Source organism: Pseudopipra pipra, chromosome 4 (genome assembly GCF_036250125.1).
Source record: "Pseudopipra pipra isolate bDixPip1 chromosome 4, bDixPip1.hap1, whole genome shotgun sequence".
Classification (NCBI taxonomy): Eukaryota; Metazoa; Chordata; class Aves; order Passeriformes; family Pipridae; genus Pseudopipra; species Pseudopipra pipra.
The window spans coordinates 17,663,850-17,690,762 of record NC_087552.1 but is presented as its reverse complement, the minus strand read 5'-3'; the positions used below and the strand labels follow the sequence as shown (position 1 = coordinate 17,690,762).

General features: G+C 45.2%; 4 long non-coding RNA genes across 4 annotated transcripts in view; 3 read left to right on the top strand and 1 right to left on the bottom strand.

Moving 5' to 3' along the window:
* The window catches only part of LOC135412873 (uncharacterized), a 636,102-nt gene that overhangs the window by 556,335 nt on the left and 52,854 nt on the right, over positions 1-26,913 (bottom strand). The window lies entirely within an intron of this gene.
* On the top strand, positions 3,946-26,767 carry LOC135412876 (uncharacterized). Its single transcript, XR_010430002.1, has 3 exons — positions 3,946-4,018; positions 4,980-5,034; positions 26,607-26,767. It is a non-coding gene; the product is annotated as an uncharacterized LOC135412876 (long non-coding RNA).
* LOC135412871 (uncharacterized) lies at positions 7,253-8,908 on the top strand. Its single transcript, XR_010429997.1, has 3 exons — positions 7,253-7,345; positions 8,327-8,378; positions 8,692-8,908. It is a non-coding gene; the product is annotated as an uncharacterized LOC135412871 (long non-coding RNA).
* Positions 15,457-17,154, top strand: LOC135413828 (uncharacterized). The gene is made up of 3 exons (XR_010430413.1): positions 15,457-15,673; positions 16,936-17,002; positions 17,103-17,154. It is a non-coding gene; the product is annotated as an uncharacterized LOC135413828 (long non-coding RNA).

Sequence of the window (26,913 nt, the reverse complement as noted above, 5' to 3'; positions counted from 1 at the left end):
AGGGGGATCCCTTGCCAAGATGGCACTGGAAGATCTGTGGGTTCCCGATAATTATAGCAGTAATGGACTGAATGCAGACATCTAAGATCTATTTGCCTGGCACCAACACAGCAGCCAGGCTTGAATTCTTTACTGCAACCCCTCTTGTGGCTTCCTTTCTTCAGCAGCTGTTCATGTCATACGAGTAGTTACGGATATCACCCTTGAATTTGCCTGGTTAGGGCAGAAAGAGGGATAGAAACACCTCCAGCCTAAATCCAATTGGGGAACTGAAAGAGGGGAGCAGGGAGGAGGGGCTACAGGTAGTTCTAAGCTGCCTCCATTTCGACCCCGTTGCAGCAGTGGGAGCAGAGCCAGCAGCACCCAGCTGGAAACCCACTTGTTTCCAGTGCAGCAGATAATTCAGTTGTGCTACTGACAAGTGATGATGAAGAGGAACCAAGAGATAATGATGGGTATGTGACAGATGAAGTGTCTTTCTACAGTCGAATTTCTGACATAGGGTTGAAAAAGGTTGTTGCCCACAAAATCTGCTGCAAAATCCACCAGAAACCTTTCTTCTCTGTTCGTGGAGTCATTAACAAATGGATCTTACACTGTGGCTTGAGACACACTGAAATGCTTGAAGTACATAAAATGTCTTGAAATGGTTGTGTTGCTGGGCTGGGATGTTGCTAGATCAGAGAAGGGGATGTTTTAATTTCTGACACTTTATGTGTTGGTAACCCTCCATGCACAGTGAAATTAATGGCTGTGTGTTCTTTCTGGTTCTTCTAGCACACGGCCAGCAGCTACTGTTACCTCTCCAATTTGGAGAGATGACTCCTCAGAGGTAAGGATCCACATGCTGTTATCCTTTCAGCTTTATGGGAGGGCAAAGAGGACAGAGGGGGATCTGCACAGCTCAGCTGGCTGATGTGGGATGCTACGGGCAGCTGGCTTGAGCACAGACCTTGCTTTGCAGCTCCAACTAGCACGTCCCTCCAAGTCACTTCTCAGGGGTGTACACACAGGGAGGAACCCTTGCCAAGATGGCACATCTGTGGGTTCCTTATTATTCTGGCAGATACTGACTGATTGCAGATACTCCAAGTCCTATTAGCCTGGTGCCAGTGCAGCATCAAACTTGAATTCTTTACTCCAAACCCCTACTGTGGTTTCCTTTCTTCAGCAGCCGTTCATCTCACATGGATTGTTTATGGCTATCACTGCTGAATTTGCCTCTTTGGGGCAGAAAAAGGAAAAGATTTGGCTGCAGCCTACATCCAATTAGGGATCTGAAAGAGGGGAGCAGGGAGGAGGGGCTTCAGATGGTTCCTAAACTGCCTTTGTTTGTACCTCGTTCCATCAGTGGGAGCAGAACCAGGAGCACCCACTTGTTTCCAGTGCAGCAGACAATTCAGTTGTGCCACTGGTGAATGAGGATGAAGAGGAACCAAGAGATAATGATGGGTATGTGACAGATCAAGTAACTTTCTAAAAGTCCAATTTGTGACATAGGGTGGAAAGAGGTTTTTGCCAAGGCTTTGAGTTCTGCTTGATTCTGTGCAAAACTCCAGACCTGGGATGTAGTGGCCTGTCTGGAAGAGAACTAACTAAAAAACCCAAAAAAATACAGTAAACCCCAGAAGAAATCTTTCTTCTCTCTTCATGAAGTCATAAATGAATGGATCTTACACTGTGGCTTGAGATACACTGAAATGCTTGCAGTACATAAAAGTTCTTGGAATGACTGTGTTGCTGGGCTGGGTTGTAGCTAGATCAGAATAAGGGATGTTTTGATTTCTGACAATTTATGTATCACTCACCCCTGATGAGTGGTGCAATTAACAGCTGAATTTTTTTCTTGCTCTCTTCTCTCTACCACAAGACCCAGTGCTACCCTTACAAATGTGCTGGAGCAGTATTGCTTCCTAGGGGTAAGAATCCACATGTTGCCACCTTTTCATTTTCTGTGGGAGGGGGAATGGAGCAGGGCAGGAGCTGCATAACTCATTTGGCTAACATGGTATGCTAGAGGCAGCTGGCTTGAAGCACAGCCCTTGCTTTGAAGCTCCAAGTAGCACATCCCTCCAAGTCACTTCTCAGGGGTGCCTGTAGAGGGGGATCCCTCGCCAAGATGGCACTGGGAGATCTGTGGGTTCCCGATATTATAGCAGTAATGGACTGAATGCAGACATCTAAGATCTATTTGCCTGGCACCAACACAGCAGCCAGGCTTGAATTCTTTACTGCAACCCCTCCTGTGGCTTCCTTTCTTCAGCAGCTGTTCATGTCATACGAGTAGTTACAGATATCACCCTTGAATTTGACTGGTTAGGGCAGAAAGAGGGATAGAAACACCTCCAGCCTCAATCCAATTGGGGAACTGAAAGAGGGGAGCAGGGAGGAGGGGCTACAGGTAGTTCTAAGCTGCCTCCATTTCGACCCCGTTGCAGCAGTGGGAGCAGAACCAGCAGCACCCAGCTGGAAACCCACTTGTTTCCAGTGCAGCAGATAATTCAGTTGTGCTACTGACAAGTGATGATGAAGAGGAACCAAGAGATAATGATGGGTATGTGACAGATGAAGTGTCTTTCTACAGTCTGATTTCTGACATAGGGTTGAAAGAGGTTGTTGCCCACAAAATCTGCTGCAAAATCCACCAGAAACCTTTCTTCTCTGTTCGTGGAGTCATTAACAAAAGGATCTTACACTGTGGCTTGAGACACAGTGAAATGCTTGAAGTACATAAAAACCCTTCAAATGATTGTGTTGCTGGGCTGGGATGTTGCTAGATCAGAGAAGGGGATGTTTTAATTTCTGACACTTTATGTGTTGGTAACCCTCCATGCACAGTGAAATTAATGGCTGTGTGTTCTTTCTGGTTCTTCTAGCACACGGCCAGCAGCTACTGTTACCTCTCCAATTTGGAGAGATGACTCCTCAGAGGTAAGGATCCACATGCTGTTATCCTTTCAGCTTTATGGGAGGGCAAAGAGGACAGAGGGGGATCTGCACAGCTCAGCTGGCTGATGTGGGATGCTACGGGCAGCTGGCTTGAGCACAGACCTTGCTTTGCAGCTCCAACTAGCACGTCCCTCCAAGTCACTTCTCAGGGGTGTACACACAGGGAGGAGCCCTTGCCAAGATGGCACATCTGTGGGTTCCTTATTATTCTGGCAGATACTGACTGATTGCAGATACTCCAAGTCCTATTAGCCTGGTGCCAGTGCAGCATCAAAGTTGAATTCTTTACTCCAAACCCCTCTTGTGGTTTCCTTTCTTCAGCAGCCGTTCATCTCACATGGATTGTTTATGGCTATCACTGCTGAATTTGCCTCTTTGGGGCAGAAAAAGGAAAAGATTTGGCTGCAGCCTACATCCAATTAGGGATCTGAAAGAGGGGAGCAGGGAGGAGGGGCTTCAGATGGTTCCTAAACTGCCTTTGTTTGTACCTCGTTCCATCAGTGGGAGCAGAACCAGGAGCACCCACTTGTTCCCAGTGCAGCAGACAATTCAGTTGTGCCACTGGTGAATGAGGATGAAGAGGAACCAAGAGATAATGATGGGTATGTGACAGATCAAGTAACTTTCTAAAAGTCCAATTTGTGACATAGGGTGGAAAGAGGTTTTTGCCAAGGCTTTGAGTTCTGCTTGATTCTGTGCAAAACTCCAGACCTGGGATGTAGTGGCCTGTCTGGAAGAGAACTAACTAAAAAACCCAAAAAAATACAGTAAACCCCAGAAGAAATCTTTCTTCTCTCTTCATGAAGTCATAAAGGAATGGATCTTACACTGTGGCTTGAGATACACTGAAATGCTTGCAGTACATAAAAGTTCTTGGAATGACTGTGTTGCTGGGCTGGGTTGTAGCTAGATCAGAAGAAGGGATGTTTTGATTTCTGACAATTTATGTATCACTAACCCCTGCTGAGTGGTGCAATTAACAGCTGAATTTTTTTCTTGCTCTCTTCTCTCTACCACAAGACCCAGTGCTACCCTTACAAATGTGCTGTACCAGGATTGCTTCCTAGGGGTAAGAATCCACATGTTGCCACCTTTTCATTTTCTGTGGGAGGGGGAATGGAGCAGGGCAGGAGCTGCATAACTCATTTGGCTAACATGGTATGCTAGAGGCAGCTGGCTTGAAGCACAGCCCTTGCTTTGAAGCTCCAAGTAGCACATCCCTCCAAGTCACTTCTCAGGGGTGCCTGTAGAGGGGGATCCCTCGCCAAGATGGCACTGGAAGATCTGTGGGTTCCCGATATTATAGCAGTAATGGACTGAATGCAGACATCTAAGATCTATTTGCCTGGCACCAACACAGCAGCCAGGCTTGAATTCTTTACTGCAACCCCTCCTGTGGCTTCCTTTCTTCAGCAGCTGTTCATGTCATACGAGTAGTTACGGATATCACCCTTGAATTTGACTGGTTAGGGCAGAAAGAGGGATAGAAACACCTCCAGCCTCAATCCAATTGGGGAACTGAAAGAGGGGAGCAGGGAGGAGGGGCTACAGGTAGTTCTAAGCTGCCTCCATTTCGACCCCGTTGCAGCAGTGGGAGCAGAACCAGCAGCACCCAGCTGGAAACCCACTTGTTTCCAGTGCAGCAGATAATTCAGTTGTGCTACTGACAAGTGATGATGAAGAGGAACCAAGAGATAATGATGGGTATGTGACAGATGAAGTGTCTTTCTACAGTCTGATTTCTGACATAGGGTTGAAAGAGGTTGTTGCCCACAAAATCTGCTGCAAAATCCAGCAGAAACCTTTCTTCTCTGTTCGTGGAGTCATTAACAAATGGATCTTACACTGTGGCTTGAGACACACTGAATTGCTTGAAGTACATAAAAGGTCTTGAAATGGTTGTGTTGCTGGGCTGGGATGTTGCTAGGTCCGACTAAAGGATGTTTTAATTTCTGACACTTTATGTGTTGGTAACCCTCCATGCACAGTGAAATTAATGGCTGTTGTTCTTTCTGGTTCTGTTCATCTAGAACATGGCCAGCTGGTCCTGTTACCTCTCCAATTTGGAGAGAGGAGAACTCACAGGTAAGGATCCACATGCTGTTATCCTTTCAGCTTTATGGGAGGGCAAAGAGGACAGAGGGGGATCTGCACAGCTCAGCTGGCTGATGTGGGATGCTACGGGCAGCTGGCTTGAGCACAGACCTTGCTTTGCAGCTCCAACTAGCACGTCCCTCCAAGTCACTTCTCAGGGGTGTACACACAGGGAGGAACCCTTGCCAAGATGGCACATCTGTGAGTTCCTTATTATTCTGGCAGATACTGACTGATTGCAGATACTCCAAGTCCTATTAGCCTGGTGCCAGTGCAGCATCAAACTTGAATTCTTTACTCCAAACCCCTCTTGTGGTTTCCTTTCTTCAGCAGCCGTTCATCTAACATGGATTGTTTATGGCTATCACTGCTGAATTTTCCCATTTGGGGGAGAAAGAGGGAAAGTTAAACCTCTGGGTCAAATCCAGTTAGAGATGTGAAACAGAGGAGGTGGCAGAAGGGTGTTCAGATGTTATTAAGCTGCCTCTGATTTTACCCTGTTCCATCAGTGGGAGCAGAACTAGCAGCACCCTCTTGCTTGTTTTCAGGGCAACAGCTAACTGACTATTCCTCTGAATGTTCTTAACCAAAATAAGAAGTCTGGAGCCTGCCATTCTTTGCCTGTTCTCTCGTATCTTCTTCACTGAGCTGGTGTTAGTATGGAACACCAGGCATGCACACCAGATTCTAATTGTATTTTCTTTTCTCTCCCTTCCCATATGCATTGGTGAAGCTTCTTGAAGGTGAGTTGACTTTTTCCAATGGAATTATCCTAAGTGTAATCATTATTTTTTATTTGTCTTTTCCAACAGTCTCTAGTAGCAGGGATTGAAACTGCATTTAGCAGAAGGCAAAGGACAGTGCTAAAGCCTCTGGCCAATGTCTTAGGGAATGGATCCCATCTGTGTCTGCTAGCTGCTATCAGACACAGTGGAATATCCCTGCAACAGAAGTTGTAGCTGAATGCTCTTGCAGGAAAGAACTTTAATTTGGTGACATTTTCTGTAATTTTAATTGATTAGTGCTGGATTATTGTTACATGGACACTGGAGTTGCAGAGATCATTGTTGCATGCGGTTTCTGAGAATTAAAAAGTGAACAGCAGGTCTTGATCCTTCAGATGTTACAGACTAGGCCACTAAAAATTGATCTCCTTTGAACTTGGGTTTGAACTTGGGTGATAAAACTCCATTTTCAAGTTACCTTAACTGAGGAGGGAGATGATGGCAATTTCTAGGGAGACACTGCTTCAAGTGTTTTTATAATTTCCAAGGACTGTTCTCAATAAGACTCGTTTGATAGAAAGTGCCTTTGAGTGGGGAGGTTTCATTGAACACAGACAAAAAGAGGGCAACAGTTTAGCATCATACAGCAACAAGGAAGCACAGCAGCTCCAGAATGTACAGTTTTAGATTTAAGCATTTATTCCATCCCTTCTGAAACTTTTGGAACAAAGCACTCTGTGTTTTGCCAAGCCTTTTTCTTGTGTATGTGCTATGTCACCATGCTCCTTGGGAACTTGACTGCAGTCCTCTCTCCCCTATCACACAGCAATTGTTGCCATTCCTTACCATAGGATCACAGCAGACCGTATTAGTAAGAACAGTGTGAGAGACCTTCCCTTTATAGGGCATATTTATTCACAGGCAGTGTATCTCAGTGGACACTGAGAATCTCTCAGGTCACGTTTTAACTGTTTGTAGGGTGATTATAGCAAATGTTTTGTTTCCATAGCAGAATAGTCTCAATGTGTGGAAGGGTTCAGCCTTAATATTTAGGAAACTACTTTGTTTGAGATTGCTTGTAACCCAGCTGAATAGTGTCCATTTCAAATAGGACCCATTACAAACTATTTACAATAACGCGTTTGAAGGATAGTTCCAGGGAAAAAGAGAGAGTAAATGATAGATCTGACTTACCAAAATTAACTTACAGGGTATGAACAACAAAGGAGAAATCTTACACCAAGAAGCCAGCAACTGTTGGACAGCCCTGTACTGCGCAGTTATGATGAATATGAAACAGCAGATGATGTGACTGATGTGGAATCTGAAGTGACTGACGTAGAGTCTGAAGTGACTGATGTGGAATCTGAAGTGACTGATGTGGAATCTGAAGTGACTGACGTAGAATCTGAAGTGACTGATGCAGAGTCTGAAGTGACTGATGCAGAGTCTGAAGTGACTGATGCAGAGTCTGAAGTGATTGACATAGAGTATGCAGTGGCTGACACAGAGTATGCACCGGCTGATGTAGCGCCTGAAGTACGGAGATCATTGGACGAGGAACCTGCAATTTCAGAGTACGTACGCCTCGTGACCTACCAAAGAGTGATTTTTGCTTCTTTGAAGCCTTCACTTTACTTGTTTCCCTCTTCCAATGAGGATTGCATCCTGTGCTGCATGATGATGAAAGGATAATGTTTGCACTTGGGGAGAAAAAGGCAGCCCAAGGCAGATGGGCAACTTTGCATAGAACCTTAAAGACGAGTTTGGGGGTATGGCAAGAAAGGGTGATTAGTCACAGGCCCTTGCTCATAAGATGTTGCATTTACTTTTCATGTTAGGCTCTAGTAGTGATCTTGGATATGGAAATATTTTCAGTAGTGTGGATGGTTTGGCATCACAAGACTGGCAGGCAGCAGCCAGGCCAATTCTGTGCAAGTCTTAATAAAGCTGGTATGCTTTGAGCCTTTTGGATTACTGAAAGGCAACATAAGAGAGAACTTAAAATAAAAAAAGAATATTTTTTCCTTCGGTCTCAAGCTTCTCTGTTACAGAGCGTGCCTTCCTGCTCTCAGTAGGTAAGGCTGGAAGAGCTCAGAGCTGCAGAACATTGACCAGAGGGTTCTTCCTGAGGCTGGAGCTTGCCAGAGCCATCTGCAGTGTTACTCTGTAGTGTCAGACCTCATTCCATTCTAGAATGAATACTTTCCAGAGGACAGCTTGATGCTTTGGTTGCAAAGCTGTTATTGATGACCCGTTGGAGATAAATGCTGCCATATATAGACTTCCCAGTGCTAGAGACTGCTCTTACTTCAAATCCTAGAGCAGGGTGGCTGACTTCATCTTTCTCCCAGTGAAAACCAAGACACTGTTTCCTTTAGGACAGGGAGATCTGAACTCTTCATTACATGCAGCAAACTGAGAGAGTTAAAGACATACAGGGTTCTTCCAAAGAAATGCATCGTGGCTCCTCAGTGCAGTCAGATAATTATGTGACATTTTATAGATGAGTAACCCTCGATGCCCAGTGGTATTAATTCTGGGTCTGCTCTCTCTAGGGAATGGCAACGAGCTGTAAGGTGCCCGATCTGCATGGATTTTTTTTCACAGGTAAGGATCCCCGTTGTCATCCTTTCAGCTTTGTGGGAGGGGTAACGGGGCAGAGGGGGAGCTGTGCAACTCAGCTGACTAATGTGGGGTGCTATGGGCAGCTGGCTTGAAGCACAGACCTTGCTGTGAAGTCACTTCTTGGCGGTGCAGGTAGAAGGAGAAACCCTTGCCAAGATGGCCCTGGCAGATCTGGGGGTTCCTTATTCTAGTCATGGACTGATTCCAGATATTCCAAGTCCTATTTTCCTGGTGCCAGTAGAGCAGCAAACTCAAATCCTTTCCTCCCAACACGTTGTGGTTTCCTTTCTTCCAGATTATACGAAGTGTCCGACAGGTTGTGTCAACCCAGTGTGGCCATCTCTTCTGCAGTCGGTGCATCGCTGTTGCCCTTGAGAATTCCAGGGCTTGCCCAACCTGCAGAACAGAACTCCCTCCCAGAGACTATCATCCCGTTTATTTCTGAGTATTTCTGTTTCTCAGGACAGAAGTATCCCCCCCAGTCAGATGGATTTTCGGGGGTAGGTGGCAGAAAGACTTTTTTCTTCATGTACATAGTTCTTGTTGTATACAGTTCCATTTTTCCTGAGTTTAACTATAAATAAACTATTAATTTGTTTAAATAGAGTCAAGTCTGTCTGCTTATCTATGTTGGACTCTGCTGGTAGACAGAGACTTCTTTTAACAGGTGGCAATAAACTTCTTGGTTTGATCAGTCAGAAGCACTCATTCTTTTCATCACCCTGTAGTTTTTGATTTTGGGGGAAAAATGCTAAAGGCATAAGCTTTGTCGTTCTTGGGGCAGTGTGTGTTGTATGGTAAAAGGAAAGGGGCAGTGCTTGGGGTGTGAGGGCTTCTGTTTCTCAGGAAAGACTCAGCTGAATGTTTTGGTGAAAATGTCCTGATTTCAATACTTTGAGGATTGAAAGAGCAGCAGATTGTGCACACGTCCAAAGAAAAATATTTTCTTTGAGAATATAGCTGTGTAAACTGCTGTGTTCAACATTTAGCCTGCAAAATACGTCTTTACCTGTGAGGTAAAGACATAAAGCAACCGCTGGGGAGCGCATCACCACCATGATCACTACCCTCACCATCATCATCACCATCATCATTTACCTTTCCCACTCTAAAACCGACTTGTCTGCAGAACAAGGAGCCAGCAGCAGCTCCTAGACCCTGGCTGCTGACGTGGTCTGGCAGCAAGTGTCCCCATCAGTGACAGGGAGATACAGTGGACATCGCCAGCCAGTGCTGACAGCATGTACCTGTCCAGATTTTGGGAGAAAGCGTCCTACTGAGCACACAAGTTGTTTCTCTAACTGCCTGCAGGCCTAAGCAAGACCTACACTTCCCAAGCTCTGGTTTCAGTGCTTGCAAACATCTCCATCTGCCAGCTGGCCGTGGCACTTCACAGCTCAGGGGCTGTCGCTGCTGAAACATCCTACCCTGCATGTGAGTCTTCCACAAGGGCTCATCCTGCATTTCCCCTTGAAAAATTCAATTTCATCAGTGGAGTTTTCAGATCCTGGGGATGGAAACCTCAGGGAAAAAGAAACTGTCACGGACTTCAGGTGCCATTACCTACCCAACCACCACTGGATGTGGCACACTAAGGGTTGACTTAAGGGCATTTGCAATCAGAATGCCAAATTCCTTGCTGCTTGGAGAGGAAATCAAAAATAAAGACAGTTGCATTGTTACACTGACATTTCGGGTCGATTTGGATTAAAAGATAAAAGTTTGCTGCAAGTTGTCATATCTGAAAAGCACTGCTTCCTTCTGTAAAGGAACTTTTTCATAGGTATTTTAGGATAGGAATTCTTTAGTCCTCTATTGCATTTTATGGATTTGATAGGTTGCATATTTGGAAAGATGTACTTTTACTTCTTCCAACAAATCTCACACAAGTTCAATTCAAACCTCTGCTTTGATTGTTGTTTGCTTGTTTTACACCTGCTCCATCAGCAGCCAACGGGCCTTTGCCAAACCTGTTAAACCAAACGTCAAGTTGATATGAGCAGGAGTTGTCTACACAGGTGGGGGCTGGCAACCAAGACAGAAATTGTGTCCAGGCTGAGAAATTGCATATATTACCTTCTCAGTAACCATCCTGTTTTCACAAGATAGCAAAAAAATTTTCCTTTTCAAGCGAAAGTCCAGCCAACAGTCTAGAAAAAAAAACCCAAACAGAAAGCAAACAAACAAACAACAACCCTCCCCAAACCAAACCAACCAAAAATAAACCCCAAAAGCACACCCATGAGACAGCTGTGGTGTGAAATACAGGTTAAGAGCCACTCCACAGAGCATTTCCCCAGGTGAAATGACATAAGGAAAAAGCCCCCCAAAGCCCCACCAAGAATCAGTGGGTTGGAGTCAAGACCCCAAACTGCCTTAAGAAAGGAGAGCAAAAGCTGAGAGTATTATGGTTTAGGTTGGCATGTTATTGTCAATACAAATAGTTGTAACCTAGCTCATTTCACATGTGTTATGAGGTAGCTGTGATAAAATGGATGGATGCAACATTTTTGTCAAGCCCAGTTGTTTTGGGGAAGATTATCTGCATGGCAGTAGATTTATACATGTGGTGTGGGACCTATATTCTCCCCTCAGCACCTTTTTGTCTCCAGGCTCATTTTAGCAGGGAAAGCAGTTCCAGATTTCCAGCTAAACCAGCCCAGGATTATCTCATGCCACAGTAGCCTTTTTATGCACATGAAGTGACTGGGGCTAATTTTCTTAGTTCTGTGTCGGATGTTTTGTGTAGTTTCATAGTATTGCTTAACACAACAGACATAAGAAAATTCACATGATTGAGAGCCCAGACCTGGCATGCTGTAGGCTCACCTGTCAGAGGCTTGGGGTCATCATTTTTAGATGCTGACAGGGACCTGTTTTTCCCATGCAAGTGCACAGAGATTGTCAGAGACCACTTCTATTAGCTGCCTCCAAAGAGAGGGAGGATTTGCTCCAGAAGTTTTCAGTATTTCTCTGGCACTTGGTTACGAAGTGCTGGAAATTGCAGGTCAGCTTAGCTAAACACAGACCAGTTTTGATTAACATGAGAGATGAATGCAAATGGCATGGTAGCAGTTGATGGGGCAGTGATGCTCAGAGGGGGCGAGAGGCAGTTTTGGAGGGTGATGCAACAAGTTTGTCTGCCAAATATTTCTGGTAAGGCAGCTGCTGGCAAATAGTTTCTGATAAGCCACAAACACCATGCAGTGGTGAACAATCAAAAAATAAAAATTAAAGGGGAGAAGTTAACATTATCCCAATATTAGCCTCTAAAAAGATGACCAGCAGTTACAACTTCCCTTGGTTTCCTGTGTGCCCCAAGGACGCAGCAACCCCGCTGACTTTTGCAGTGTCAGGATTTCTCCTCCTTATACTTTGGGTTTAATTTAAGACCTGTGTAGAGGTAGAAAGCTGAGCATGTGGGCAAAGCATCACACCTGACCCAGTCCTGCTCTGTCAAAACAGACTGTTGTCAGCAAAGCCACAAGGAGAAAGGCAGGGCTGTGTTTTCCAGGTGCTGTAACCTGCTGCCCTGGAGCCGTAGGTTAGAGGGCTTCGACCCCTTGCACAAACAGTGCAAATCAGTGTCGGTGGGGTTTTGGGAAATGGTTATTAATGTTCATGCTGTTTCCCCTCTTAGAGGACACAGAAGTGTTTTTAGAAAATTAAGGACTTTCACCTGCCTTGCATTGTGACTTGTGCCCTGCTGAAGTAGAATTAAACTCTCTCTTCTTCTGGAGGTGGGGACGTTTACAGTTTATAGTTTTTGTGAAACTGTAAAAAGCTAGCAGAGGCTTCAGGATGCAACTCCAGGTACTAATATCCAGTTCCCCAGCCTTTAGGAAAATTCTCCTCTTTGGGCCGTTTATGCCACCACTTTCCTCCCCTTGGTAGTCTTCACAGTCCTGGGACCAGTCCAGTTCAAAACTTGGACACGCTCCCATGGAATTCGGGGGGTGCTGACCCCATTTAGAGCAGTGCTGTGGCCTGTGGACCATGGAGTGCAGGGCAGCTGTGTGACGTTGCAAAGTCCCTGTAAAGGTGTTTTCTTCTACAGTGACCACTGATGTCCCCCAGGAGGGATGATGGGGGTACTCTCTGGGAGGAAAAGCACAGCACAGGCTGTAGCAGCACGCTCTGTCTAAGAGGAAATACAGCAGCTCAAAATTTGTCTTACAAGTTTATCAGTGACGACCTCAGCAAAGAGAGTCACCTGATCATTGATAAGCTCAATTGAGGAAGGTCTGCTGGTTTTAGTGTTGAAGAGCGCTGAGAGCAGCTTGACCAAACTATCAGACCCCACCACAAGGACATGCAAGACAGAGGCTCCCTGACTGAGGCTGGGAGCAGCAAGGATGTGCAGGCCCTGATACAAAACTGAGAGTCAGGAGTGTGAAGCAGAAGAAACTAGAGAGTTGCTAACACCTTTGTCAGCAACAAAACATATTTTGCTGAGTAAGGTGACAACACATAGTCTAAAAAAATTACATATGACTGACAGTCAATCACTCTATACTATAAAAGCCCAGACTTTTTAACAGTAGGGTCTCCTAACAAACCCCTTCTCTGAATGTGTGTGGAGATTTCTCCCTGGAGTGGGAACACCCCTCAAGGTTAGTCCTCGAGACTGAGCAAAAGAGATTTGCCCCTGGTCATTGCTATGAGTGAGTAACACCAACCTCTACTTAGTAATTGTTTTGCTAGCTTTAATATAATTACTTCAATTGTTTTATTACAATTACTTCAATATTCCTTGAAAAAAAGTTCGCTATACTAATAGTTAAAGCTATCCATCCATGTTGTGTGGTAAGTAATTCTGACAAAACTCCTTTTTTTCTATCCTTATCATTACTGTAACCCATTTCAATAAATCATTCCTTTTATTTGTATAAATATATTTGGTTTGCCATCCTTAATCCTGCAGGACAAAGCTGTGTAAAGGTCAATATAAACCACTGAAAAGTCTAGGGCTAAGACTGGATCCAGGTGCATGTAGGCTCCTCTCTGAGAAGGAGTTTAGAAAAGCAATGGGGCTTCTCTAATAATATACTTTCTCTAATAAACTCTGTCTGAAGCTCCCACTCTGCCTGTGACAGAGGTGCTGAAAACCCACCGCTGTCTCAAGTATCTCAGGGCCCACAGCAGCTGTGGTCAAGCCCTTCACACCTGCGTTTCACCTCTTGGAAGATATGCTGGAGAAACCTGCTGACTGCAGGTCCTGCACACATGGCTTGCTTTACACCCTCCTCCCGTCAGAGACGTGATCCAGGGACAATTTCTGGGCATGAAAAGTACATGTTTAAGGAGGGATGGCAGTGGGACTTGGCTTGCTTTGTAAATAAACACCGGGGGTGTGTAATGCGATAGCACGTATACTTGGCTCCAGCTGGGCTGTTTCTCTATAGTGTGTTGTTTTGGGGTTCTGGACCAGAAATCTCTAGGTTTGTTTTTGTACCAGTGACTCAACCACTAAACTGCTAAACCTTCTCCACAGTCAGCGTCTCAGAAAAGCCAAACACAAGCAACTCAGACTGCATGAAAACATGAGCTGCAGACTGGCCTGAAAGCCAAAAGAAAACTATAATTTACTGGAAGGGAAGGTCCTCTTTAAATTTACAGAAAAGAGCATATATAGAAATCTAACAAAAGCATGTCATGATTGTCTGGCAGGGACCAGGGAATGCTGCTGCAAGAAGTGCTGCAAGAAGGCTTCTTTTGGTTGAAAACTCTTTCCTCAGTTAGTATCTGGTCACATAGCTCCAAAAATAAAAGCCAGGGTAGTCCTCATTCAGGTGGATCCTTACATGCAGAACTACTAATGATGGACCATATACTATCTTTTTATCCAATTCTCCTTCTAGGATATTAGAAGACTCTATGAAGTAAACTAAGTTGAACTTCCAGCTGTTGCTGATCTCAGCTCCAAAATATAATTAGCTAGGTCTGTGTGATCATGTGATGGGCAGGTGCTGAGCTAACTTGGGGATGTTTCTCACCATGTTTCTAAACATGCCACAGTGTTAATAAGCACAGGATAACTGGTAACATGGGCCTCTTACAACAAGGTGTCTATTGTCTGCTTGACTAAGGACACAGCAAACATTAGCTGGGTATCAGAGATGAGGAGAAAGAGAACTGCTTTGAAACAGTTATAAATATTCTGCCTTCTGAAAGGGCTGTTTGGGATGTTTCCCTGTGTTTGAATGACACCTCATTGCCATTTTAAGGAAACACCAAATGGAAGAGGGTCTCAGAGCCTTACAGCACATCCCGGCTGATGCAGAGTCTGCCCAAAGCTATGGCTGTCCAAGCGAGGCACTGCCAGAATATATGTCACCCATCAACAGGGCCAATGCCCTGCTCCATAGCAGACACAGAATTTCATACCATGGGGAAATCAATCCCTTGATTTTCAATGCTAATCATGGCACTTCTCAAACTGGAGCTACAGCTGCTTTCTCCCCTCCTTTTTTCTTTTTTTTTTTAGGTTGACCAAACCATCTAAGAAAGGAGCAAGAAGGGACACAAATGAACAGAAGTAAGAATTTCTCAAAATCAAATCTTTTTTAATTCAACTATCGCTGGCTCTTCTATATCTTTACAAACAAGTTTCTGGATGTAGAATGCCTACTGAGACAACTAATTTTATTAATTTTTTTTACCCAGGTCAGACCAAAAAACACAAAAGGCCATATTCTGCCTCATATTTGCAATTCCCATTGCACCACGTATGCCCTGGAGAGCAAATCTACAACTTTGTGGAAGCATTAACGCCTTTTTGGTTAATTTTATGTTCAGATTTCTTTCTTCCTGCTCACATTACAGATTCCTACTCCCTACAGAGCAGGGCACAAAAGGTTTCTGGGAAACTGGGCTCTGCCTTTTCACAAAAGGAGGACAGATGTGCCCCAAAGCCCTCCTACATGATACCAACTGCTGGGCATACAACAGACCTGCTGGTTAATGATCTCGCCCATAAGTAATGTTTTAACCATAGAGTAATTTTTGTTTGCTTCAAAAGCCACAAAGCCAAAGAGGAAGTGTAGGAGAACGTGGGCAGGACAGCGGCCAGGAGCCTCATGACCTCATCTTTTTCCGCCACATGGGGATTGGTGGCTGTGCTTGGGACAGGGTTTAAATTCCCGAAGGTCACAGATGTCAGGCAGTCAGGGGACAAGGGCAGAAAGACAGAGCTTCTGGGAGCCAACTGACTGGAGCTGCTGCTGGGATCACTAGGAGTGCTCTTGCTGCAGCTGACTCCTCCAGCACCAGAAAAGGTAATGTTTTTGCTTTTACTACCTGACATGTGCTAATCTGTCTGCAGCTTTAGTCAAGCAAACACTGAGCAGGAGATCTTTGAAAATTGCTTCACTGGGCAGGGACATTTGATGCTGCTCTGTGGAAAAAGGTGTGTTTTTATAGGAGCAAGGTTGCTTTAGCAATGCAAGGTATTATACATAATGACAATTTTAAACCTGTGTGCTTATAGATGTCAGGAGGAGGTTGTTGAAAACTCTGCCACTGAATCATGTGCTGCAAACTCAAAGCTGGTGCTTGAACACAGAAAGCTTTCTCCCTCATGTTACCACTGCCTGGCAGTGTCCTTGTTTTTTCTGGCAGGCTCACAGTTTGTGCTGCACAATCCTGAATGGATGGGACACTCATCCTTCTCTGTGTAACTTGAAATTGCAATACCTCTAGTAGAGTGTCCTGTCTCAGGGCCAGCCTTACTAATGCATTTTAAATATGTCCTAAGTAGCCTTTTTTTTCCTGCTATGATTTACCAAAGTTTTAAATGACTCTTGTTCATCAGTGAATTGGTTTAATTTCTCAGGGATGTTCCGTATCCTGGGAACTGGTCTGTAAGCACCAAAATTTACTGTAGCTCAGCACTCTCCTAATTTCAGCAGGAATTAGTCATTTATTAAATTGCTAAAACTGCAATGTAAGCAGATGTTTCACGTTATCTCTTGTTTGGAAACACAGGTTATTTTGTTCAAGCTTCTGGAGGAGGAAATAAAGGTCTATCAATAAAAGCAGTTTATGTTCATATAAACTGACTTTACTCAGAAACTGAAGTTAATAACCCTGAAAACTAGTTTTAAAATAACTGACAAGAGAATCCAAACTGAGTTGGCTTTATGCTGTCTCTTCTCAAAAAAAATACGTTAAATGAATGAAGATAAACCAAAGCTGATATTGATAACACTTTGGCTATCACAAAGCTTTTCCTTTGTCTGTGCAAGTCATTAGGTGACAGGATTCAGTTCACCTTCTCAGTGTGGCCACTCTCACCAGCTGCTCAGCTCTTCTCAGAGCCTCTTAAAAATTATTGTAGCTTTTGAGTAGCTAAGTCATGACAAACCAGCTGGGTGTGTGGTGGTGATGAAGGACAGAAGACAAAAATTAGTATGTGCAGGTTGGATCCACAGCAGGGAGCTGTTCTCAGCACAGTGAAGCACACTGGGAAAAAGGAAAAGCCTATGGCATTTTTGTGGTACTTTACCTTGTTGACTCACTGTTCCAAAATATTTTCTAGGTAAAACATCACAATGAAGGTGGCAGTTCTGTGTTTATGCCTTATCAGCATCACCGCTGCATGGCCAGTGAGTAAATCACAAATGTGGATCACCAATCACTTGTATTATTTTCTTTGCATCTTAGTGAGAAATACTGATAAATGCTTTTTTCTTTTCTCCCTTCAAGGTCAGTAAATCCAAGCAGCAGGCCATTTCTGCCAGCTCCGAAGAAAAATATGTAAGCTCCTTTTGTCTTTCTATTCATTATCTTTAATAAATACTTTTTGATTTTTTTTTTTGTTTCCTCTAATACATCTTTTCTGGTACTTGTTTTATGATTGTAGATGCTTGCAGGGCATGTCCTCACCTGGCTGTTTGGAGCCAGTTTCATAGACTTTTTCCTGTGTCTGGTGTCCTGGTTGAGGACTTTCATTAGTTCTATCTCTGCACCAGCACTGCAAACCTTTTGTCTTAATGAAAAATGTGTCAGTTGCCAGTTAAAAAGAGAAAAGGACTATAGCATGGCACAACTACTACAGCCCACATTTGTTAGTGTGGATCAGATGACAATATTTGGTGTTGGAAGAGCACTTTAATCCAATTCCCATCATTTTTTGGAGTGATGTAAGTGAACGGTATTAATTTTGTATATAGCTATTTGATTTATACTCCACTGCCAGCTGCTACCCATGTAAAATCAATTCTTTGCTCTGAGAACCAACTACTGCACGTAGTTTAGAGTCTTCATGATGAGGGAGACAAATCAGTCCCAGTGGAACCGGTAAGTGTTTTGAACGACACTATGTCAGTCGAGTGCTGCAGGGCAGCCAGTGAGTAGCAACACTAATTTTCCTCAGTCAAGTGCAGTTCTTGCAGTAGCATCTCTCCCTAAATAGCATCTCCTCCTTAGGCAGGGTGAGGTGAATTCAAAGAAATGCCTGCACATAGCTCCCCAAAACTGCATAAGCCCTGGGCTAGCAGGACAGATACTAGTCTGCACATCTCACATCTGTGTTCATTTTCCTGATGCATAGTAAATGTTTTCCAGCACTTTCCTGATGTGTCAAGCAAAAGCCATGAAGATGTGAATGACAATGATGATGATGATAATGATTCCAATGACACAGATGAATCCAATGAGGTTGTCACGGGTTTTCCCACAGGCATTCCAGTCACTGTACCATTCCCCCCATTCCCTTTCACCCGGGGAGACAACGCCGGCAGAGGCGACAGCGTGGCCTACAGGATGAGGGCAAAGGCCGCACTGGTGAAGTCTATCAAACTCCACAAAGATGCAAAAAAGGTAAACAGCACTGAGCAGTGGTCCCCATGGTTTTGGAAATGGGTAGTGAACTTGAAGATGGACATGTTGTTTTATGGGAGTCAGCTTTGAGAAGAATCGGTGAGGGGAAAGCAGGCATGAGCGAAGGAATCTATTTTCCCTTGTCTGGATACCCCAAATCAGGGGGTGTTGATGGTGCCAAGGCAGGAGTGTAGCCTGCTGCTGCAAGATATGCAACACTGCAATGATGTACTCACACACATGAAATCTGAGGACAGGATCAAATGTTAATTTCTCATAATGTGAAGGGTTCATTAACTCCATAAAAGTTAGTGTTTCCAGGCAGAGATGTACCATGCAAGCTTTGGGTGTCCCCTCAGCCTAAGCAGCTTTAGTGCAGTAGGGCAGCACTTGTTGATAGATAATTTCCCAGGAGTGACAGTGGCTCTTGTTTTGCTCTCTAACACAGGTCATGTATGATGCCACTGTGGAAGATGAGAGCGATCTGGATGCAGACAGCCAGTGAGCAGGGTTCTCCCGGGAGGATTCTGCTTCCCGCCGCTCCCTGGAGAAGCATGCCATCAGCGTGGAATGGTCTGACAAGAGCCACGGGCAGGACAGCAGCGAGCTGGACAGCAATCAGCCTGACCGGAGCATGGAAAATGACAGCAGGCAGAAATTCGACAGGCATGAGGCACACACAGCTGCACAGGTTTTCCAGTGATGTATCCTGAAGCAGCATCGTCATTGAGGAAACCTGCTGAACTCAGCCTTTGGGTATTAAACCCCTTGAGGAAGCCTTCTTACCTCTTCCAGAGCTGTGATCTCCTCCTGCCCAATTTCACTATCGTGCTACTGCTTCAGGCCAACGACGTTGCAAAGAACTGCTACAATGCTTCTAAAAGAAGTCTAAAAACCAATTATGAGCTTTGAGGAACCATTTGAAGGGGCAAGCATTAGTCCAAAAGGCATCTTTTACAGGTTTACAAGCTGGGTACCACAAACAGGGTGTTGGGCACCAACCTTTAGCCCTGAGCTTAAAAAGGAGTTTTGAACTGTATGTTTTTAGGTACAGAGCTTGACACCGACTGTGCAGAGCAGGCCAAGTGGTGCCCATCAGCAATAGCTCTGCTCAGCGCGCAGATACTTTCATGGCTGTGCAGGGACAGCGGGGGCAGCCCGGAGAGGCACAAGTCCCCCTTATAACACCATGTTTTTTCAGAAGAGGGCAAAAGCAGACTGCCTGAGGGAGCAGCTGAAAGCAGTACCTCTCAAAAGAAGAGGAACACAGCTATAGAAGAAGAACGATTTTCCTCCTCACCTCCTGTAGTTTCTCAGTCCCATCATCCCGTGCCAAGGAGCAGGGACTGAGATGGACTGAAATACCACCCAGACCCCAGCAAACCCCTCCTCCCAGTGCTCAACCTTCCTGCTAAGCTGACAGCCAAACCTTGGCAACTGGAGGGACCCTATGCACATCCAGATTTTTGGAGGATGGAAGATGCTTCAAAGCCTCCATCCTTTGCCAAGAGAAGCACTTAGTGCCATTGAGAAGGGTGCAAATCAGTCCCAGCAATAAGAAACCTACCTGAGTTTTTCTTCTGCAGAACAAGCCACTCACTACTGCCTCCCACCAAAGGCTTCAAAAATGTTTTTACTTAATTTAAACTGTCTCAATATGTATTTCTCTAATAGATCATCCACCAGCACTTCCCCGTTAAGAGACTGGCAAATGTATTCCGAGGTCACAACCATTGCTATAGTCAAGCAAAGGCACAATTGGACACATGAATTGCAATGCAATTCTCAGTGGGACTAGTAAAAATTATTATAAGTGAATATTATCATCTTTTCGGGGCTTCTTTTGGTAATCCTTGCCTATTTCCCTGCATCCTTATGGTGGATTTAGAAGGACTGCTGTGCAGGGTTGCTTTGGAGAGTGCAATCCTCTCCCTGTGCTGAGCTGTGTGGGGAGCCAGGTGTCACGCTCCCTCTCATCAATAACCCACCATATGTCCCTGGCAGCCCGAGAGGATGATGCAGCCCTCTTTCACTTGGGTCGCCCTGGCAGCAAAACCAACTTGCCCATGGGCAGAGCCCTGTGGGCAAACACAGCCACGGTCGTAGGGCTGAAGGACCGAGCTAGTTGCTGGACCTCTGCTGCCTTGTGGAGTCCAGTTGTTTGTCTACCCACAGCTCAAAATCATTTTCGTTACTAGTGACTCAAAGAGTGAGAAGCAGTACCAACCCAGTTGAGGTGGCAAATGGGTTTTCTCACATCATAGTACATTTTCTAGTCATCAGTGATCACTCTGCAGCAGGCTATGTCCGTATATGACATCTTATACTACATTCACCCTTCTTCAATTATTTTATGACCCTTGCTTTGATCTCCAGGGTACCCCTGATTTGGGAGAGTACAGAGCTGAAAACCTCTGGCCAGTGAACCATGCATTTCTCACTTATGAGTTGCTTTCTCCTGACAAAAAACGGTGGCAAACCATAGCCATCCGTGAAAATCCCAATGCTGTTTTTCCGGGGTGATTAATATAGAAGCCAGCTCAATCTGGGCTTAGTTTACACTGTTGGCCATAATTAACCTTTTATTTTTGGAAGTTAATAGGTGTAAACTTCTTCCTTCATGAAATGGAAAGGCAAGGGGTATTTCAGAGGTTCTATGCCTTGCTTTAAAGCTGGTCCACATGGAAGGAGATAGAAGAGGTATGTGGCCTTTTCAGCTTTTGTAGGATGCACAGAGAAGGGGCAAGAGATTTCCCTCCCTTCCACCACTGAGTGATGAGGATTTTCAAGAGTGGCTTTAGTTAAAAAGTGTTGGGTCTTACAATAAACATATTTTTCAGCCCCCTGCTGTGATCATTAGCAGCATTGAGGAAGATCAAGCCTGAGAGCCTTCAAATGTTCAACTTACTAAAAGCTACCCCTCCTTTTCCTCAGTGCTCTCTCCTCTCTTGCCCCTAATAACACATTCCTGCTAAAAGCCATCCAGTCCCACCCTGAAATACAAGTGGTGCTGGTTCCACTCAGCCAACCTCCGCTGCACCTGGAGTGTGAGTGGACAGGGTCCCTGCCTTAATACATGGGATGTTTCATACTCCAGTAAATCCAGTTTAAACACTTGCTTTCCAAAAATCTTGGATCCAAAGGGCTTAGATAAAAAAAAAATCCTAAAGGAGATTTAATGCTTGATATACAAATGTTAAGATGCTAGAGCAATTCCAAATATATATTTAATATATGAATAATTAAGTACCTCCAACCAGCAACAAATATGAGGAATGAAGGATGTGAATATGATGACTGAAATGAGTTTCCTTTAATTCCCAGGCTCAGGACTGAGAAAAATGGGGAAGTCATTCCCAACCATCCTTAAACTCTCAACATTTTGGCCTAAAAGCAACAGTTGTAACAACAGAGACATTTTTGTAAGAAATGAACCTCCTCACATAGAGCAAGATCTGAAAATATCCTTATGCTATCCGCAGTGTTGGACAAATTACCACCATCCTCCCCACACCCGAGAGTGCCCATGGGATCGGAAGCTGAGGAGCATCCCGCATCCAGCAGGGCTGAGACAGGGTTGCTGCCGCTCTCAAGAGCTCCAGCCAACCCCTTTGAATGCAGGGCCAGTGGCAGACTGGCTAGAAGGAAAATGGAATTTTAATTTCCCTTTTTTTCCTGTGTCATCTTTCACAGCAGAGCAGGGCCTTGGGGGGGAAGGTGCTGTCCCCAGAAACAGAGCAAACTTCCTCCTAACCCTGCTGTGAAATGCTCAGCAGAGGAACAGCTGAACACTTGAAAACTTCAAGACTTTAGAGACTTGTAATAAGCATCTAAATTGTTAGATTTTCACCAGTTGGGGGGGAGAGAGGGAAGTTTGGTGTCCTTTTAATTGCTTTGAATTAGGGCTGAATTTAAAACGAGTCTTTTCAACAACAGAGTAATAAACACGGAGGAAGAAGGTTAAGAAAGGGTTTAATTTTCTCACGGGGGAGGGGAGGTTTTGGTGGGGTTTCTTTAGCCCCCGAAGGGCTGCAGCGCTACTCGGGCTGGAGGCGGAGGGAGGGGGACGTGTCCCTCTGCTCTGCCCTCGTGAGGCCTCGCCCGGAGGCTGCGCCCGGCTCTGACCCGGCACAAGCGGGATGTGCCCGCCGGGCCGGCACGAAGGGCAAGGAAGCAGCGGGCACAAAGATGCTCACAGGGCCAGAGCACCTCTCCTATGGAGCCAGGCTGGGACAGCCGGGGATGTCCAGCCTGGAGAGGAACGGGCTCCGGGGGAGGCCTCACTGCGGCCCTCCAGTGGCTGAAGGGGCCTGTAGGAAAGGCAGAGAGCGATTTCTTCACACGGGCAGTGAGTGAGAGGAAAAGGGGGAACGATTTTAAAGCAGAAGAGGGAAGATTTAGATTAGATGTTAGGAAGAGCTGTGAGGGTGTCGAGACACTGGAGCAGGCTGCCCAGAGAAGCTGTGGATGCCCCGTCTCTGGAAGGCACTATTCCAGGCCAGGCTAGATGGGGCCCTGAGCACCCTGGTCTAGTGGATGAGGTCCCTATCCATGGCAGGGGAGTTAGAACCAGATGATCTTCAAGGTCCCTTCCAAGCCAAAGCATTCTGGGCCTCCACGAGGGTGCAAAGAGGTCACCGGCTACCGGACCATGGAATGTTACCAAACGGTTGCCATGCGGGCGTCCGCACGGAGGGGTCAGGAGCCCAACACTCCATCGACAGTTGGCAGTTGGCGGATACTCTGCTGGGAAGCAGGTGCAGAGCCTCTGTCTTCTCTGTCCCTGGTGGGAACAGAAGGCGATTTGCTGATAATTTTCACGACAAATTCTCAACTAGCGGTACAGGTGAGTGTAGATGATCTTTGAAAATGTTTCTGATGCTGTGGGGCTGTTCTGGGCTTCAGGTCCAGCTGCAGGTGTCTGGGACTCAAGTGCCAGACTCATAGATTTCCCCTCTAGCTTTGGGCAGAACCTGGTGACTCGTGAAAGGGAATCTTAGAGTATGTGTGGCTATTTAAGAGAACAGGCATTCCAGATAGGTCATCTCCTCTCTTCTTTTCTGATAGGTTTGGAAGAACATCATTCTCTGATTCCTAGAAATCAGGACTTTGTAGCCTGTTCTACCTAAGGAATCTAAGGGATCGATTGCTGTAACTTCCCTGAAATTCCTTTTTTGGTGTTTGTCCCACTGACTTTTCCAGTGGTTTTAGATCACCAAACACCATGAGCACAGTAAGTACTTTACTACTCAATGCAAATCTGATTTCTGAAACATATTTTCTGGGGTACTTCTAGAAAGGATTTCAAGAGTTTTTAGCAAGGGCACGGGAGGAGAAGCCTGTTAAAACTTTATGTAACTTCATGTTCTGGGATACTGAAGGTTTTGAATCTCTTGGGGTGCTAGCAATAGCTCAGAAATGCTTACAGTGTGAGCAACACCCTGATAGAATTGTGAACTAGTCTTCTTCTTTGCAAGCCACTGAGATAGGCTTTTTCCTGGTGAGGCACCTGGTAAGAGATCAGGGGTGATGTCTTTTCCTTGATGCAATAGGCTCAGGTAGGAATGACCCAGAGCACCATTCAATGTGTATTCCAGACGTTGTGGAGTTGTTTTCTGTATCCTCGTGTACTTCCACTGGTGTTGCAAAAATGAGGGCCCCGTTAATATTACTCCCACACCAAATGCTAAGGCTTTGTTCTCTCTTAGAATCGGCGAAAGTGCCCTGGAGGAGCCGTTAATTCCAGACAAGCTCCGAAACGAAGCAGGCTGCTGGCTTCTAGTGCAGGTGAGGCTTCAGCAGCAGAGCCAATAGACCTCGAAGAAAGTCGTGTGCTTTCTTTTGATCTTGGTAAGAACAGAAACTGCTTCTAGAGGTTTGACATACAGCTGAACATATGCTTTTGCCAGTTTCTAGGCCCTTTACTGGGGAGGAAGGGAAACATGGGATTTTAGGAAGTGCCTAGTACGGCATCCCTAAGCAACAAGCCTTCTCACAACCATTTGGGTTTGTTACTGAGCTGTGATCCATTTTCCACTAAAATGAGAGAGATTCCATGCTCTCATTTGAAAGAGAATGAGAGAGAATTTCCACTAAAATGAGGGAGATGAGCTGTGTATCAAAGGTCCTCCAGTGCTGCTCAGACATCTGAATGAACTCTGATGAGCTGGCAGGTGCCACAGCTGCCACTACAGAGGGTGGCAAACTAAGTATGAGATCTCTGAAGCTGGAAGAAGATAAGGAAAAGCTAGCTGTGCCCCATCCCTCAGGGGAACATGTACAGCATGGTACTGTAAAATTAGGATACCCTCTACGATTCTGGTTCTGCTTTGGGTTTTGTTTTGGGGTTTTTTTCTGTCTGATAAACATTACCCTATGTTAGATGAATCATCTGTTGGTGTGTACCTCCCACAAGATATTGTTATCCAACAGAATTGTGTGAGAAGTTCAGCTGCTGTTCCTCTTGCACTGCCACCTGTGAAAAAAACAGGGCTGGTAATGGTCTCTGTGGACTGTTGAGGGCAAAGCTTGAGTGACATTTTGGCCACATTCCTGAAGAGAAGAGACCCAAGGCACAATCGAATCTACCTCAGCCTGTTCCACAGTGACAGCCCATTTCTCTTTTTCAGCTGTTGACGAAATCATAGATCTCACCGACGAATCTGCTGAGCCTGAAGTCATTGATCTAACTGGTGATGATTCTGTTGTGGTAAGTAATGACTGGCACACTTCTGTCCATCTTGCAGTCAAATTAGTTTTCTCCTGTGCTCCTGGGCCTATCTTCTGGCATCTAACTAGGTAGCCTGACCTCCAGGGTTGAAACACAGCTCTGATTGACCACTTTAGACAGAGTTACCAGTCAAATGCACCTCTGAACACATTAACACTTCCAAGTATCCCTTGTAGTGAAAAAGTAGTTGAAAAGAGCCTGTTGCTCCAGAACTTGGGCACAACATTTACCAGTCATTGGTAATGTAACAGAAGGAGATGCAATTTAAAAGGGAAGTTATTCCAGAGATCCTCATCATACAGGCCAGGGATTTAAAGAAAAAGAAAAGGAGAGGACAGGAAGACTTTGACTCCTCAAATATTAAGTGTTTACCTGCAACATCCATATAAGGTGCTCCTGGACACTGAGGTGTTCATCTAATAGGAAGTGTTCATGGCTATCACTGCTGAATTTGCCTGTTTAGGGCAGAAAGAGGGAAAGAAACACCTCCAGCCTAAATCCAATTAGGGAACTGAAAGAGGGGAGCAGGGAGGAGGGGCTACATGTGGTTCCTAAGCTGCCTCCATTTCGACCCCGTTGCAGCAGTGCGAGCAGAACCAGCAGCACCCAACTGGAAACCCAGTTGTTTCCAGTGCAGCAGATAATTCAGTTGTGCTACTGACCAGTGATGATGAAGAGGAACCAAGAGATAATGATGGGTATGTGACAGATGAAGTGTCTTTCTACAGTCTAATTTCTGACACAGGGTAGAAATAGGTCTTTGCCAAGGCTTTGAGTTCTGCTTGATTCTGTGTGAAAAATTCAGACCTGGAATAAAGTGGCCTGTCTGTTTTTGAAATCCCATCCAAAAATCCAGTAAAATCCAGAAGAAAGCTTTTTTATCTCATTAAGGAATTAAGGAATGGATCTTACACTGTGGCTTGAGACACACTGAAATGCTTGAAGTACATAAAAGCCTTTCAAATGATTGTGTTGCTGGGCTGGGATGTTGCTAGGTCCGACTAAAGGATGTTTTAATTTCTGACACTTCATGTGTTGGTAACCCTCCATGCACAGTGAAATTAATGGCTGCATTTTCTTTCAAGTTCTATTCTCTCTAGCACACGGCCAGCAGCTACTGTTACCTCTCCAATTTGGATAGATGACTCCTCAGAGGTAAGGATCCACATGTTGTTATCCTTTCAGCTTTATGGGAGGGCAAAGAGGACAGAGGGGGATCTGCACAGCTCAGCTGGCTGATGTGGGATGCTACGGGCAGCTGGCTTGAGCACAGACCTTGCTTTGCAGCTCCAACTAGCACGTCCCTCCAAGTCACTTCTCAGGGGTGTACACACAGGGAGGAACCCTTGCCAAGATGGCACATCTGTGGGTTCCTTATTATTCTGGTAGATACTGACTGATTGCAGATACTCCAAGTCCTATTAGCCTGGTGCCAGTGCAGCATCAAACTTGAATTCTTTACTCCAAACCCCTATTGTGGTTTCCTTTCTCTGATGCAATGGGCTCAGGCAGGAATGACCCAGAGCACCATTCAATGTGTATTCCAGACGTTGTGGAGTTGTTTTCTGTATCCTCGTGTACTTTCACTGGTGTTGCAAAAATGAGGGCCCCGTTAATATTACTCCCACACCAAATGCTAAGGCTTTGTTCTCTCTTAGAATCGGCGAAAGCGCCGTGGAGGAGCCGTTAATTCCAGACAAGCTCCGAAACGAAGCAGGCTGCTGGCTTCTAGTGCAGGTGAGGCTTCAGCAGCAGAGCCAATAGACCTCGAAGAAAGTCGTGTGCTTTCTTTTGATCTTGGTAAGAACAGAAACTGCTTCTAGAGGTTTGACATACAGCTGAACATATGCTTTTGCCAGTTTCTAGGCCCTTTCCTGGGGAGGAAGGGAAACATGGGATTTTAGGAAGTGCCTAGTATGGCATCCCTAAACAACAAGCCTTCTCACAACCATTTGGGTTTGTTAC